Here is a 13576-nt window from a genome sequence, read left to right as displayed (position 1 = left end):
GAGGTCCGAATTTGTTCTATAGCTGCCAGCAGAGTGGACTCGGTACTGTGTCGTGGCCGAAAACCGCTTTGAGATGTATCCAGTATCAAGTTGACTTCCAGATATTGGGTTAAAATAGTGTTAACATATGATTCCCTGATTCTGGATAGGAACGGGAGCAGAGAAATCGGTCGAACGTTTTCAGGCTTGGACACATCCAGCGTTGGCTTTTTCAACAAATGAACAACTTTGGCGTGTTTCCATGGCTTACGGATCGATGCAGTGGATAGGGACAGATTAATCAACTCCAAGCACTCAGGTAGGAGGGACAGTTGGAATTTTATGTTTCAGGGGGTCATCTGGAGACCCTGATTTTACCTTAACAGAGGTTCCAGATCATATGGGGAAATGGGAGGGAACGAGGAAAGGGAGTGAGGCTCAGAGCCCAAGGGCACATTCCTCCCCATGCAGGGAGGGGTATCCCCAGGGCAGAAACTGCTGTAGATACGCTCAACCTTATTAATGAAATATTTAGCCAGTACATCGCATTGCAGACTGGAGGTAGAGCAGGGGTCTTCAAAGTGTGGGGCGCGACCCCCAGGGGGGCCACGGAGTGATTGAAAGGGGGTCGCGCATTCCCGATCACACTTCTGCCCGGGGCAATCTGACTACAGGGATTCAGCCCCCCTCCTCCCCGGTAGTGTGTCTCAGCTCGAGCTGCTGTGAGCTGCGCTGGGCTGTGTCTGCAGTCTTATCTCCAGCACAGCCTGGCACCCCTGAGTTTCACAGGTCGTTAACGGCCATTTGCATATTTATACCTTTTTGAAAACTGGTCACTGAGGCTTAGTTTTTTTTTATAGTTCCAGTACCCCCTGGGCCCCAACTCAGCCTTTCCCTTACATTTGTATTTTACATTTACTGCAATAGTGTGAGAATGTATTTAATGAAAAGAAATATTAAAAAGTAGAGTTGCCAGAAGAAAAAAATACCAGCTATTTTTCAACACACTGTTTGCTACCTCTCACATTTTGTTTGCTTTATATACTTGCACAAGTGTCACCATTGCCTACGTAACGTTTGTTCTTTTGTTTGAGTGTGCCATTTATTGCAGTATTATACCTCTACTTTTACTTTGTATGCTTTTGTAACCTGCACACATCACTTTTTCCTCCTGTAATGTACAGTTTGCTACCTCTTGTAATTTGGTTGCTCGCTATTGTCACTTTTGCCTCATGTAACTTAACGTTTGCTTTTGTACTTTGTTCACTTGTAATTTTCTCCTCATGTAACATTACTGTTCCTATTGTGAAGCGCTCTGACACCTTCGGGTAAAGTCAGCGCTATATAAAAACGCATAAATAAATACATTCGTAATGTGACTTTTCGGTCTTTGTTCCCTTTATCAGTCATGGATCATTGAGGCAGCCCTAGAACACAATTAAAAGTGCTATCTATTTATATTTGCTGTTCCAAGTATGCACAGATGAGTGCTGAAATATACAGCTTTACGTGACTGCTTATTTTTGTACCGTCTGGGACATCAAAATATTGAGCAGGCAACCCTAATCATAGGACTGGAAGTATGTTGCAAGATCAGAATATTTATTTCCTCCACCCTCGCTCCCTGATTAATGTCATAATAGCAATAGTTTAACCTATATCTTAAACCCTACGCCGCAGTCAATAATATGTTGAGTTACTTCAAGTGTCTGGAAATGCACCCTGCATTCAGAGAACTCACTTCTCATTCTAGCACTTCACTTTCATGCTCACCCTGCATTCACAGCTATCACAATGCACTCACACTGATCACCATGCACTCACATCATTCACCCTCTCAACCTGCACTCGCAGTGATCACTCTGCAATCACAATGCACTTGCGTTGTTCTCCCTGTACCTCAACCTGCAGTCACGCTACTCATCTGCACTCATCCTGCACTCATGTGACACCTCATTCACCTGCCCCCTCACTGCTCAATTTGCAACTCGCTCAAACAAGCCCATCATTAACCATGCATTCTTTCATCCCACTGTGCACTTATATCCACACTCAAATTCATATGGCCACCTCACTCACCCTGCAGTCACTCCTCTTTCCCTACTCTCATACTGTTGCATCGCTCACCGTGCACTCACATGGGCACTCTTCTCATCCACAGAGGGCAGGGTTTTAGGGACCCCTGCTGCTCCCGGACAGGGCCAGGTGAGTTTCTAATGTGGCAGCACGTATTCCTGCGGAGTGGAAGGCCCATCACAACGGTTGCCTAGAAATCTTTCTGATGTTAATTGCTGTATTTTGGTTGTAAACTGGTACTGTTTTATTGTGAGCAAAAAAATGTCAAAATAATGAAGCAATTCTATCCCAAAATAACGTGGCATCACATAACATTTACATTTTCCTCTCACACAATTTAGTCAAGCCTTCCTCACCTGCCTCGTAATTCCAGAAGCCCTGCCTACAGGTTTAGAAATGTTTGTCAGGAGGGGGTCCTTATGACTGAAAATGTTGACAGGGGGGTCTCGGCACCCAAAAGTTTGAAGACCTCTGAGGTAGAGGCAGAAGGGGATTTTACCATATCCTTTAAAAGTGTAAATATAGTTTTGGTAGGGTTGCTATTAGTAGCGATCATGTTGGCATAGTGTAGGGCCCTAGTCTTGCGGACCAGTTTATGGTATGCTTTGATCGCACTTCTGTACCATACTTTAGTCAGAAGGTCGTAGGACCGTTTCCATGCTCGTTCTAGGACCTTACAGTTCTTTCTAGCTAGAGTTAAAGACTCATCGAACCAGACGTTAGCCTGTGCACTTTTGGGGTGGGTTAATTTGACCGGGATGCAATTATCTAATGCTTGGGTAACCCACCCCAGAAAAGATTTATTGGCTACTTTAATATTAGCGGGCCGTTCTGGAAGCGGTGTACTTAAGGCCAATTTGTGCCAGGGACGTTTGAATGAGGGGTTGTGGTCTGGTTACGATTTGGAGCCAGCTAGCGATATCCGAAGGGAAATGAGGGAATGATCCATCCAGGACAAAAGAAGGGGGGCCTGCACCTCTAATGACTAAAGATTCGAAACTATAGGGTCAAGGAGATGACCAGCGAGGTGGGTCGGCCCTGGGACAAGTTGGACCAGTTGGCATGCTGCCATGGCCCCAAGGATATTAGAGATATCAGACGCCTCCTGTGATTCCAGATGAAGGTTCAGATCGCCTATAACGTTAAAATTGGCTGTCTGAAGAGCTAGTGTAGTAACAGCATTAGCTAGGGCTTCTCCGAAAATTTTTGATGGACCAGGTGGACGGTAGATGAGTAGCCCAAAAAATGTAAAATTATCTGTCAATGCAATTTAAAAAAATGCATTTTCGCAATCGGGAATGTCTTTGGCGATGAGTCTACAAGTATAGACAGCTTTGTGTATAATTGCGATGCCCCCCCCCCTACTCCATTCAAGTTGTTAATGGCATAACCAACGGGAAGGGCCAAGGCTCGTATGGCAACAGAATCCTCAGAAAGCCACATCTCCGTGAGAAATAAACCATCAGGAAACCCTTCATGTAAGAGGTTGAACACCTCAGCATAATGTTTAGTCAGAGAGCAGCAATTTAAGCTACAGATTTTATAAGCCTCTGCATTGGAAGTGGAGACTGCGGAGCATAGGCAAGAGCTAACCTTGAAGGTGCACTGGTTACAATGTGGGGACAGGCATCAGGAGCCCAGTTATGCTTCCCACAGGAAGCTTCATATCGTAGAGCAAATAAGGCGTCACACGAATAGACTAATCTGGGGGATGAAAGTGGAGCAAAGTGCCTGGCTCCTGGCAACGCACAGGCACGGACGGACGCAGACGGGCTTGCCTTTTCCGCACCATCGTCCCATCCACGCTGCTCTGTGCATTTAATGCCTGGGGGCACAACTGCCTCCTTCCAGCCTGGTCTCCGATTGGCTAAAACTGGCCAATCAGAGCGAGGTACCGCCAAAGTTTTAAAACCAAAGGACAGCGTTATACAGGTTAAAAGAGCATGCAGAAAGTTTTTTAGAGCAAGCATAGGGTTTAAAAAGTAGCAGCAAACAATGAGGTGGGGTAGTTTGACATCAATGAATGTTTGGCTGCTTAGGGAGATTGGGTAGATTACAGAAGGATTGGAGTGGGGAAGATTTGAGTGGGTCAGACTGGAGTTGGGTAGTTTGAAGTGGGATAGAGTGGAATGAGGTAGATTGGATTGTGGTCGAGTGGTGTGGGTAGTTTGGAATGAGGTAGATTGGCAAGGGGTATACTGGAATGGAATGTGGTGAATTGGGGATAGATTGAGTGGGGTAGATTGAGTGGGGTGGGGTAAAGCAGGGTGGGGAGAGTGGCGTAGAGGTAGGTGGAGTGGGGTACAGTGGAATAGAGTGGAGTGGACTAGATTGGGGTAGACAGATTGTAGTGGAGTGGTGTAGATTTGAGTGGAGTATGGTAGATTGGGGTGGGGTGGAGTGGCGTAGACTGGAATGGAGAGGGGTAGATTGGAGAGGGTTTAATTGAATTGTAGTTGGATAGATTGGAGTGGGATTGATTGGATTGTAGTTGGAGAGGAGATTTGAGTGGAGATTGGGGATGAGTGGAGTAGTCTGTGGTAGACTGGAGTGGGGTAGACTAAGGTAGATTGGTAGACTGGAGTAGGATAGATCAAAGTGGAGTTCAGATCGTAGTGGAGTGGGGTAAGGTGGAATGGAGTGGTGTAGTTTGGACTGGGGTAGATTGAGGCAGAGTAGCCCTGAGGGGGGTAGAATGGAGTCGGGTGGATTGGGGCAGAGAGGGGTAGATTGGAGTGGGGTTGATTGGAGTGGGGTAGAGCGGAGTAGATTAGTGTGGTAGATTGGGGTAGAGTGTGGTAGAATAAAGTGGAGAGGTGTGGGGTTAACTGGGTTAAACTGAGGTGAGGAGTGGAGTGGGGTAGATTGGAGAGAAGTGGAGTAGATTGAAATGGAGTGGGGTAGATTAGGGTGGTGTGGAGTGGGGTAGACTGTAGTGGTGTGGAGTGTGGTAGATTGGATCGTAGTGGGGTGGGTTGGGTAGATTAGAGTGGAGTGGGGTAGATTAGAGAGGATTGCGGTAGATTGGAGTGGGTAGACTGGAATGGGATGGGGTAGAGCGGAGTGGGGTAGATGGAGTGGGGTAGATGGAGAAGAGAGAGGTAGATGGAGTGGAGTCTGATAGATTGGAGTATAGTCAACTGGAGTAGATTGTATTAAAGTGGTGGTAGACTGGAGAAGAGTGGGATTGATTGGAGTGGAGTGGGATAGATTGCGGTAGACCGGGTTGAGAGGAGTATATTGGAGTTGGGTAAGTGGTGTGGAGTGGAGGGTCATAGAAGGGAGGGGAGTAGAGTGGCATGTTGTATCGTGGAGTGAGTGGTGTGGAGTGGAGTGGAGTGGCGTTGAGTGTCGTTGAGTGTCGTGTCATACAGTGTCTTAGAGTGAAGTGGCATGTTGTAGATTGGAGTGCTGGAGAATGGAGTGGCGTGGCGGGGAGTGGAAGGGGGTAGAGTGTTGTAGAGTGACATATTGTGGAGTATGCCTGGTGTGGTATTGCACTGCCATTGCAGAACATGTTTTTGATTGAAATTACCATTACACTTGCATCAACATACAGTTTTACTGCACACAAACGATAATATGTGGAAATGTCATCACCTAGTGTATTGATGTGCTTTGATAGTATTCAAATATTTGGTTCCACCACACTTCAGAATTACCAAGAAAAGGTGCTTCATTTGTATTTCCCTAATTTTTATGTATTCTGAATCATCAGCACAGTTCATTTCTGTTGTGCGCTAGAAAAAAAAATAACCTATACCCTCTCATCTCACATGGATACCCATCAGGATTGTCACATAAATTCTCTCACTTTGAAGTAAACACCAATCTCCCTCAAAGACAGAGCCTGACATTGGAGAGACCTGACTCTAGTAGCAACCCTAAAGGAAAGCAAAACATTTTTGGCATTTGATTTCTAAAGGGATAACCCTTCAGGTTAAAGAAGTAGACTTTCACATCCAGCCACTCACCTAAGTTAACCATTTTAGTACTCTTTAATTATTTTAGTACCCTTTACTCGAAACAAGCTTATTTGGGAATTGGGGCAAGTTATTTGGTGTTGAACAATAAACACGGGGTAGGGAGGGATGTACACCAGATTACTTTAAGTATAGAGGAAACAATGGAGGCCATTGCTAACTTAAAAAAGGGCAAAGCACCAGGCCTCAATAAAGCCCTGGGAGATCTTTTAGCCTCATAACCAGTGATAATGGGCTATATGTTTAACCAAATGTGTAATGCTATAGCAAAGAGGGCATATATACCAGATTCCTGGATGGGTTCCAAAGAAGTGCCAGTTTATAAGAAGGATGACAAACGGGATCCAGCAAATAATAGGCCCATTACCTTGATCGACATTCCTCAGAAGTTATTTTGTCGACAACTACTAGCGAGGGTCCAAATTTGCTTGGACGAGGAACAGGTTTTGTCCCCGCTCCAGAAAGGTTTTAGAGTGAATAGGAGCACTGTGAACCAAATATTTTTATTTTTATTAATACTATGGAAATATATGGTCATCAAGAGGGAACATATATATGTAGTGTTCCTAGACCTACGTGCTGCCTATGATCTAGCGAACAAATGTGGGCCGCTTTTGGAAAGATGGGGATGCAGATTAATTTATTATATATTATGAAGATGCTCCATAACAATACCTATGCCCAAGTGAAATGGGGGAAGAATGGCAAGGTGACTGAAAGTATTTGGGTGAACATAAGAGTGCGTCAATGATGTTTACTGGCCTTGACTCTGTTCACCCTATACATAAATGGGCTGATAGAGACACTATTAGACTGCAATGGTGATCCACCAAAGTTAGCAGATCACCTAGTGCCATCCTTGCTATTTGCAGATGATACACTATTGGTATCAAAGACTGTTAGACCTGACATCATTGGCTTGAGTCTCTCCTCCATTTTTTCTGTTTGCCTCTACTGTTTTACGATGTTTTGCTGGTATATGCTTTGGGCGCCGTGTCACTGCTGATCAGTGCCATAGCGCAAGTGCTCCCGATGTTCAAATGATGTGTCTATTGTATCCATGTTTGGCTTATTTGGTTTACTGTCAGTCCCTAGTCGAGTGCACCAGGAGTGCCGGGGCTTGTAAATGCAAATACCGCTCGTGGGCTTGCAGCACGTGTTGTGCCACCCACAGGAGCGGCCTTGTAAAAGAATGTCTACGGATCGGTCATTGCGAGATCCACGTACAGTCTTGTACTGTCACGCAGGCTGCGCAAGTATACCTACTTGCCAGCCCCCCAACCTTCCCTTAACTTCATGTTAGTCACCCCTATGGTAGGCCAATGGGCAGGGTGCATTGTAAGTGTAAGGTAGGACAAGCCTGACCAAGTTGGCATGTCCTGATAGTGAAGTGCCGCCATCTTAGGGCTTCACTATTGCGAGGTAGCCTGCTCTCCGTTGGATAGAATGGGCCGCCGGGATTATTAACGCTATAATCCTAGCTGGCTCGGGGAGCATGGTGCAATGTCGAGTTTGGTATCCCTGAACTCGGGGTTCAATTACGCATCCGTTGGTATGGATGGTTTTTGGACTCTGGGTTCGAGAATAGCACTTTTAGAAAGTGTCTATTTTCTTGTCTAACCATATCTGGTCTCTGCTGGTCTTACGTGTGTGTGACAGGAGCTGGGTGGCTCCAAGAGGTCTGGATGAGTCAGTGTGGGATGAGTGGGACATTTACGTTGAGAGTAGGGGGAGAGTAGCTGTTGATAGCCTGCCTTGCCTGATACAATGCTGGCTCCACCTCCTGCCAAGCGACTGATGGCTCTGTACCTGCCATGGACGATCCTAGCCCCACCTCCTGCCAGGAGGGCGATAGCTCTGCTCCTGCCAGTGTCAATGCTGGCTCCACCTCCTGCGGGGCGTCTGAGGACCCGGCCCGGCTCAATGAATAGGCCAGGTGTGACCGCCTAGCTCCACCCACCACAGACCCAGGATGTTGGGAAATCCCCGGCATAGACAAAGGGATCAAAGACGAAAAGGGGTATAAGAGGAGGACCCCTGAACTAGGAAATCAGATCACTTCTGACAAGGAACCCTGTAACCAAGGACAAGAAGCCTGCTGATCTAAAGGACTGCCTACCCCTTCTGCCAGTGTGCTGTTGTTGGGGGAATCCTGCAGTGCTTCTTTATTTTTGCCAAGGAACCAGGAGAGAGGAACTGTGTGTGTACTCTCACGCTTGCTAAGAAAATCTCCAAGGACTGGAAGAGTGCCAGTCTCCTGCTGAAGTCACAGGGCTAAAGGACTTCATCTGCTAAAAGTGCTATTTGCTGGAAGTGTGAATCCAGCACCTCTGAAAGGACCAGCAAACACGACGATCGGACGCTGGGCCCGACCGACGCCAGCAGCAACGCCAGTGAGTGGGAGTACGGCTCTAACTCCAGAGGACCTCGTGTCTGCCCCGCTGCTGATCGCATCAACCGTGTGCCCTTCGACACCGTGAGCGCTGCTCACTCTGTGCAACTGCATCATCGACAACGCCTGCTGAGGCCAGATCGACACCGAAGACGCGACGCCGGATTGCTCGACGCCGCTGGTCATCGTGTGCTACATTTTCCTAAGGTACTGTGTTGTTGGGGGTCCGTGTGACTCCAGGCCCGACGTAGCGCTCCTCGCGGTCGACGCCGAACCTGTGGATTATCTTTGCCCCGGCGTTGTGTAGCTCCCGCGTGAGTTACCCTGTTGCTAAGAACTGTGTTTCCAAGAAGAAGAATTGCTTGATACTAAAGACTTTTATGCTAAAGAAGAAACTACCTTTGAACTATCCTTTTTCCTTCCTAAACGTATTTATTCCGATTGTGTACAGTTTTGCCGTTATTTTGGTCTTGTGCTAAGCCTTATATAAAAATACTTATTTTTATAATACTACGGTGTCGTGTCCATTTGTAGCGTATTCACTGTATTACTGTATGTGGTCATAATTGCTTAACGCACAGCCTCTGAGATAGGCCTGTTCTGCTCTGCCAAGCTACCAAGGGGGTGAGCAGGGGTTATCGAAGGGTGTGATCCCCTTGCCCTGACTGGAAAAGGAGGGTCCCTATTTGTCAGAAGTACATACCTCTGCCAACTAGAGACCGCCGGTTCTAACATTGGTGGCAGCGGTGGGATTTGGACTTTGCATTTATGACCCATGTACAGTGATTAGTGTGCGCTACGTAGTGAAAGCAGACCATAGCGCAGTCACAATCCGATTCGGAAGGATCCTATTTTTGTTCTCCGCTTTTCTGAAACTTGATTTTCTGAACACTGCCAGTTTTAACCATGAGTGACAACGGAGTCACTGCCCCTGCTATCGTTGTTGTGGAAGAGTTCGAGAGGAGTAAGCTAAAGAAATACAAGAAAGATGAGCTGAAACACTTTTGCAACCAGTTTGAAGTTCCTACCACCGGCCTCTCGAGAAAAGATGATTTTTATAAAGCATTGCAGGCCTGGTGGGAGTCCAGAAATCCCTCTGATGTGGTGGTGGTACCCACAGAGGAAGGGGATGAGGAGGTGCCAGTGAATGGACCTGTGTCCTCTCCCGGAAGCAGTGTTTCCTCCAAAGGTCTTTCCCCTGAAGAAAGAGAAGAAAGGGCGAAAGAGCGAGCTTACAACATGGAGATGGCAAGGCTAAAGATAAATGGGCAGTTGGAGTTAGAAAACGCAAGAGGTAGAAGGGAAGCTGATTTAGAGATCAAAAAGTTGGAGTTTGAACGAGAGAAGTTAGCTTTGGAGCGTGAAGCCAGGTTGAGGGAACTGGATATCCAAGCTAAAAAGTTAGAGTTGAATCCCTCTGGTGGCAGCATTCCATCCGAGCCTGCAGAAAGTAAGTTTTACTTCCTGAAAGATGTGATCAAAGATTACAATAAGAATGAAGATATTGGTCAATGGTTTAAAGCATATGAGTTAGCATTGTTGGCCCACCAGGTCCCTGAGAAGAATTGGGGAGCGGGATTGTGGGGTCGCTTTGTGAATGAGGGAAGAGATACCCTGTTAGACATGCCTGTTGCGGATAGGATGTCGTATGCTCATATGAAGGATGCTTTAATGTTGCAATATGGTTTAACCCCCGAGCAGTACAGACAAGCTTTTAGAGAATGTAAGAAGTTGCCTGGTACGACGTGGGTTGAATATGTGTCTTATTTTTGCAGAGCCATGGATGGTTGGGTAAAGGGCAGCAAAGTGGAAAGTTATGAAGCTCTTTATGATTTGTTTGCGTGGGAGCACTTGTCTAATAACTGTTTTCCAGAGCTGCGCCAGCACCTGATTGATAGCAAGATATCTAACCCTAGAAAACTTGCTGAGGAGGCGGACCGCTGGGTCAGTACCAGGGTCCACAAGGGTCCAGTGGGAGACTCAGCCAAAGGTGGGCAGGGTCCCCAGCAGAAGAGTGGGGGGGACAAGGGTAAACAGAAGGAGTCTCAGAAAGGGCCCCAAAGTAATCCCCAAGGGAACCAAGGGAAAGGTTCCCAGCCTCCCCCTGAGAAGAAGCCAGGGGCCCCGACGGGTAAACCTGTTCATAGGGGCCCCCTAACCTGCTACGGTTGTGGGCAGGTGGGACACCGGTTTTATGACCCCCAGTGTCCCAAGAAGGATTCGAATGCACCGCCGCGTGCACCCCCTCGTCAGTTGGCAAGTGTAGCCTTGGGAGGGGAGGAGATGGTTGTCCATGGTGGGAGGGGTCCCGCAGAAATGTCCCTGGTCTCGCTAGGAGACATGCAAATGGTCCCTCCACCCCCTCTGCCTAGTAACACTAGTAAATATAGGCAGTGGGTGACCATTAATGGCCATAGAGTGGAAGCTCTCAGAGACACCGGAGCGAGTGTGACAGCTGTCAGGTGTCACTTGGTGTCCAGAGAGCAGGTGGTTCCCCACGCATTCTACCCCGTGATAGCTGCCGATAACTCCCAGAAAGAGTGTGAGGTGGCTCAGGTTTCCTTTGAATGGGGGGGAGTTTCAGGTACTCTTCAGGTGGCTGTGAGGCCCGCCATGCCTGTCGACTGTCTCCTGGGCAATGATTTGGAAGACTCCCCTTGGGCTAAGGTGGAGAGAGCGGCGCACTTGAAAATGTTGGGTGTGCCAGAGTGGGTGTGTGCAACCACTCGATCCATGACAGCGAGTAAGGGTGTTGATGGGGTCCCGGAGCCTGAAAGTACGGCCCAGGACCCAGCTGTGAAGAGAAGAGGCAGGAGGCGCGGGAAACCGGCCCCCGTTGTTCCCGTGGTCCAGAAGGAGGTAGACCCTGAGGGGGATGCCCTGGAGCCCACAGGGGAACAAATTGCCGAACTGGGAGATCTGCCCGAGCTGACCCACTGGCAGCAGGATGGTGGTCCCTCCAGGGAGGAATTCTGTGCGGAACAGAAGGAGAGCCCTTCTCTTGTGGGCATGAGGCAGCAGGCCTCAGCCCAATCCTCAGGTGATCAGTCAGGGTCACATTTTGTGTACTGGGAGAACGACCTCCTGTATAGCGAGCCTAAGGCTGCTGAGCCTGGGTCAGCCCGTGTGCTGGTGGTACCCCAGCGCTTCAGAGCCTTCCTACTGGGTTTGGCTCATGACGTTCCGTTAGCTGGACATCTGGGGCAGGACAAGACCTATGACAGGCTTGTCACCCATTTTTATTGGCCTCAGATGCGTAGGGATGTAGACATCCATTGCAAGACTTGTCGCACTTGCCAGGCAAGTGGGAAAAGCGGAAGGAAGCAGAAGGCTCCCCTCCAACCTTTCCCGGTGGTCAGCACCCCCTTTGACCGGGTGGGTATTGACATTGTTGGGCCCCTGGACCCCAAGACAGCCCTGGGCAACAGGTTCATCCTGGTCTTGGTGGACCATGCCACAAGGTACCCGGAAGCCATCCCTCTCAGGACAGTGACGGCCCCCGTGGTGGGACGGGCACTGATGGGTGTTTTCTCCCGGATGGGGTTCCCCAGAGAGGTGGTGTCCGACCGAGGCACCAACTTCATTTCGAACTATATGAAGTCTCTGTGGAAGGAGTGTGGGGTAACCTACAAGTTCACCACTCCTTACCACCCTCAAGGAAACGGGCTGGTTGAGAGATTCAACCGGACCCTGAAAGGCATGATTATGGGTCTTGAAGAACCAATGAGGCGGAAATGGGACGTCCTCTTGCCATGCCTGTTGTTTGCTTACCGTGAGGTGCCGCAGAAGTCTCTAGGATTCAGCCCCTTTGAGCTCTTATACGGTCACCCGGTAAGAGGACCTTTGAGTCTGGTCAAGGAAGGCTGGGAGCAATCTCCCAGGAAACCTCCCCAGGATGTATACAGCTACATGCTGGCCTTTCAGAACCAGACTCGGCGCTTCAGAGAACTTGCTCAGGCAAATCTGGAGGCCAGCCAGGAGGAGATGAAGCGATGGTACGACCGGAATGCCACTCTGGTAGAGCTTCAGCCTGGTCAGGAAGTGTGGGTCATGTCCCCTGTGGAACGTTGTGCGCTCAAGGACAGGTGGACTGGACCGTTTAAGGTTGTGGAGAAGAAGAGCGATGTCACCTACTTGGTGGACTTGAAATCTCCCAGGAACCCCTTGCGGGTCCTGCATGTCAACCGTTTGAAGCCCCACTTAGAAGGGTCCGAAGTGGGCATGCTCCTAGCTACAGATGATGGGACGGAGGAGGAGAGTGAGCCTCTTCCTGACCTCCTGTATGCTAAAGAGCAAGACGGGTCAGTGGATGGTGTGGTCCTCTCTGACACACTGACCCTTGAGCAGAAACAGGATTGTCGCCAACTGTTGGGACAATTCCCGGATCTGTTTTCCTTGGTTCCGGGTGTCACGCATTGGTGTGTCCATGACGTTGACACCGGAGACAGCCCTCCTGTGAAGCACAAGGCTTACAGGGTGACTGACAAGGTCCGAGCGTACATTAAGGAGGAGGTCTCCAAAATGTTCGCGTTAGGGGTGATTGAGTCCTCTAGCAGTCCTTGGGCCAGCCCAGTGGTCTTGGTCCCGAAGGCTGCAGCACCTGGTGCTTCACCGGAACTCCGGTTCTGCGTGGACTACCGAGGGCTCAATTCAGTCACGAAGACTGACGCGCACCCCATCCCCAGAGCTGATGAGCTCATCGATCGGTTGGGGGCTGCCCGGTACCTTAGTACGTTCGATTTAACGTCTGGGTACTGGCAGATCGCCTTGACTGATGGGGCAAAAGAGAGGTCAGCGTTCTCCACACCAGATGGGCTATACCAGTTCCGGGTGATGCCCTTTGGGATGAAGAATGCCCCTGCCACCTTCCAGAGGTTGGTCAACCAGGTCTTGGCTGGACTGGAGGAATTCAGCGCCGCCTACCTGGACGACATCGCAGTGTTCAGCGCCAGCTGGGAGGAACACTTGCGCCACCTCCAGGAAGTGTTGTTGGCCCTGCGCGGAGCAGGCCTCACAATCAAAGCCAGTAAGTGCCAGATTGGGCAGGGTTCTGTGGTGTACTTGGGGCACCAAGTAGGGAGCGGTAAGGTGGCCCCCCTGCAACCCAAGATTGATACCATCCTGGCTTGGGCACCGCCCAAAACCC

At 49.1% G+C, this 13576-nt stretch overlaps 1 protein-coding gene across 1 annotated transcript in view; it reads right to left on the bottom strand.

Moving 5' to 3' along the window:
• The window catches only part of RNGTT (RNA guanylyltransferase and 5'-phosphatase), a 1829700-nt gene that overhangs the window by 1091774 nt on the left and 724350 nt on the right, over positions 1-13576 (bottom strand). The gene's annotated exons all lie outside the window — the stretch shown is intronic.

This window comes from Lissotriton vulgaris, chromosome 6, assembly GCF_964263255.1.
Source record: "Lissotriton vulgaris chromosome 6, aLisVul1.2, whole genome shotgun sequence".
Classification (NCBI taxonomy): domain Eukaryota; kingdom Metazoa; phylum Chordata; class Amphibia; order Caudata; family Salamandridae; genus Lissotriton; species Lissotriton vulgaris.
Note: the sequence above shows the minus strand (reverse complement) of the source record. Positions and strands in the feature narration are given on the sequence as shown.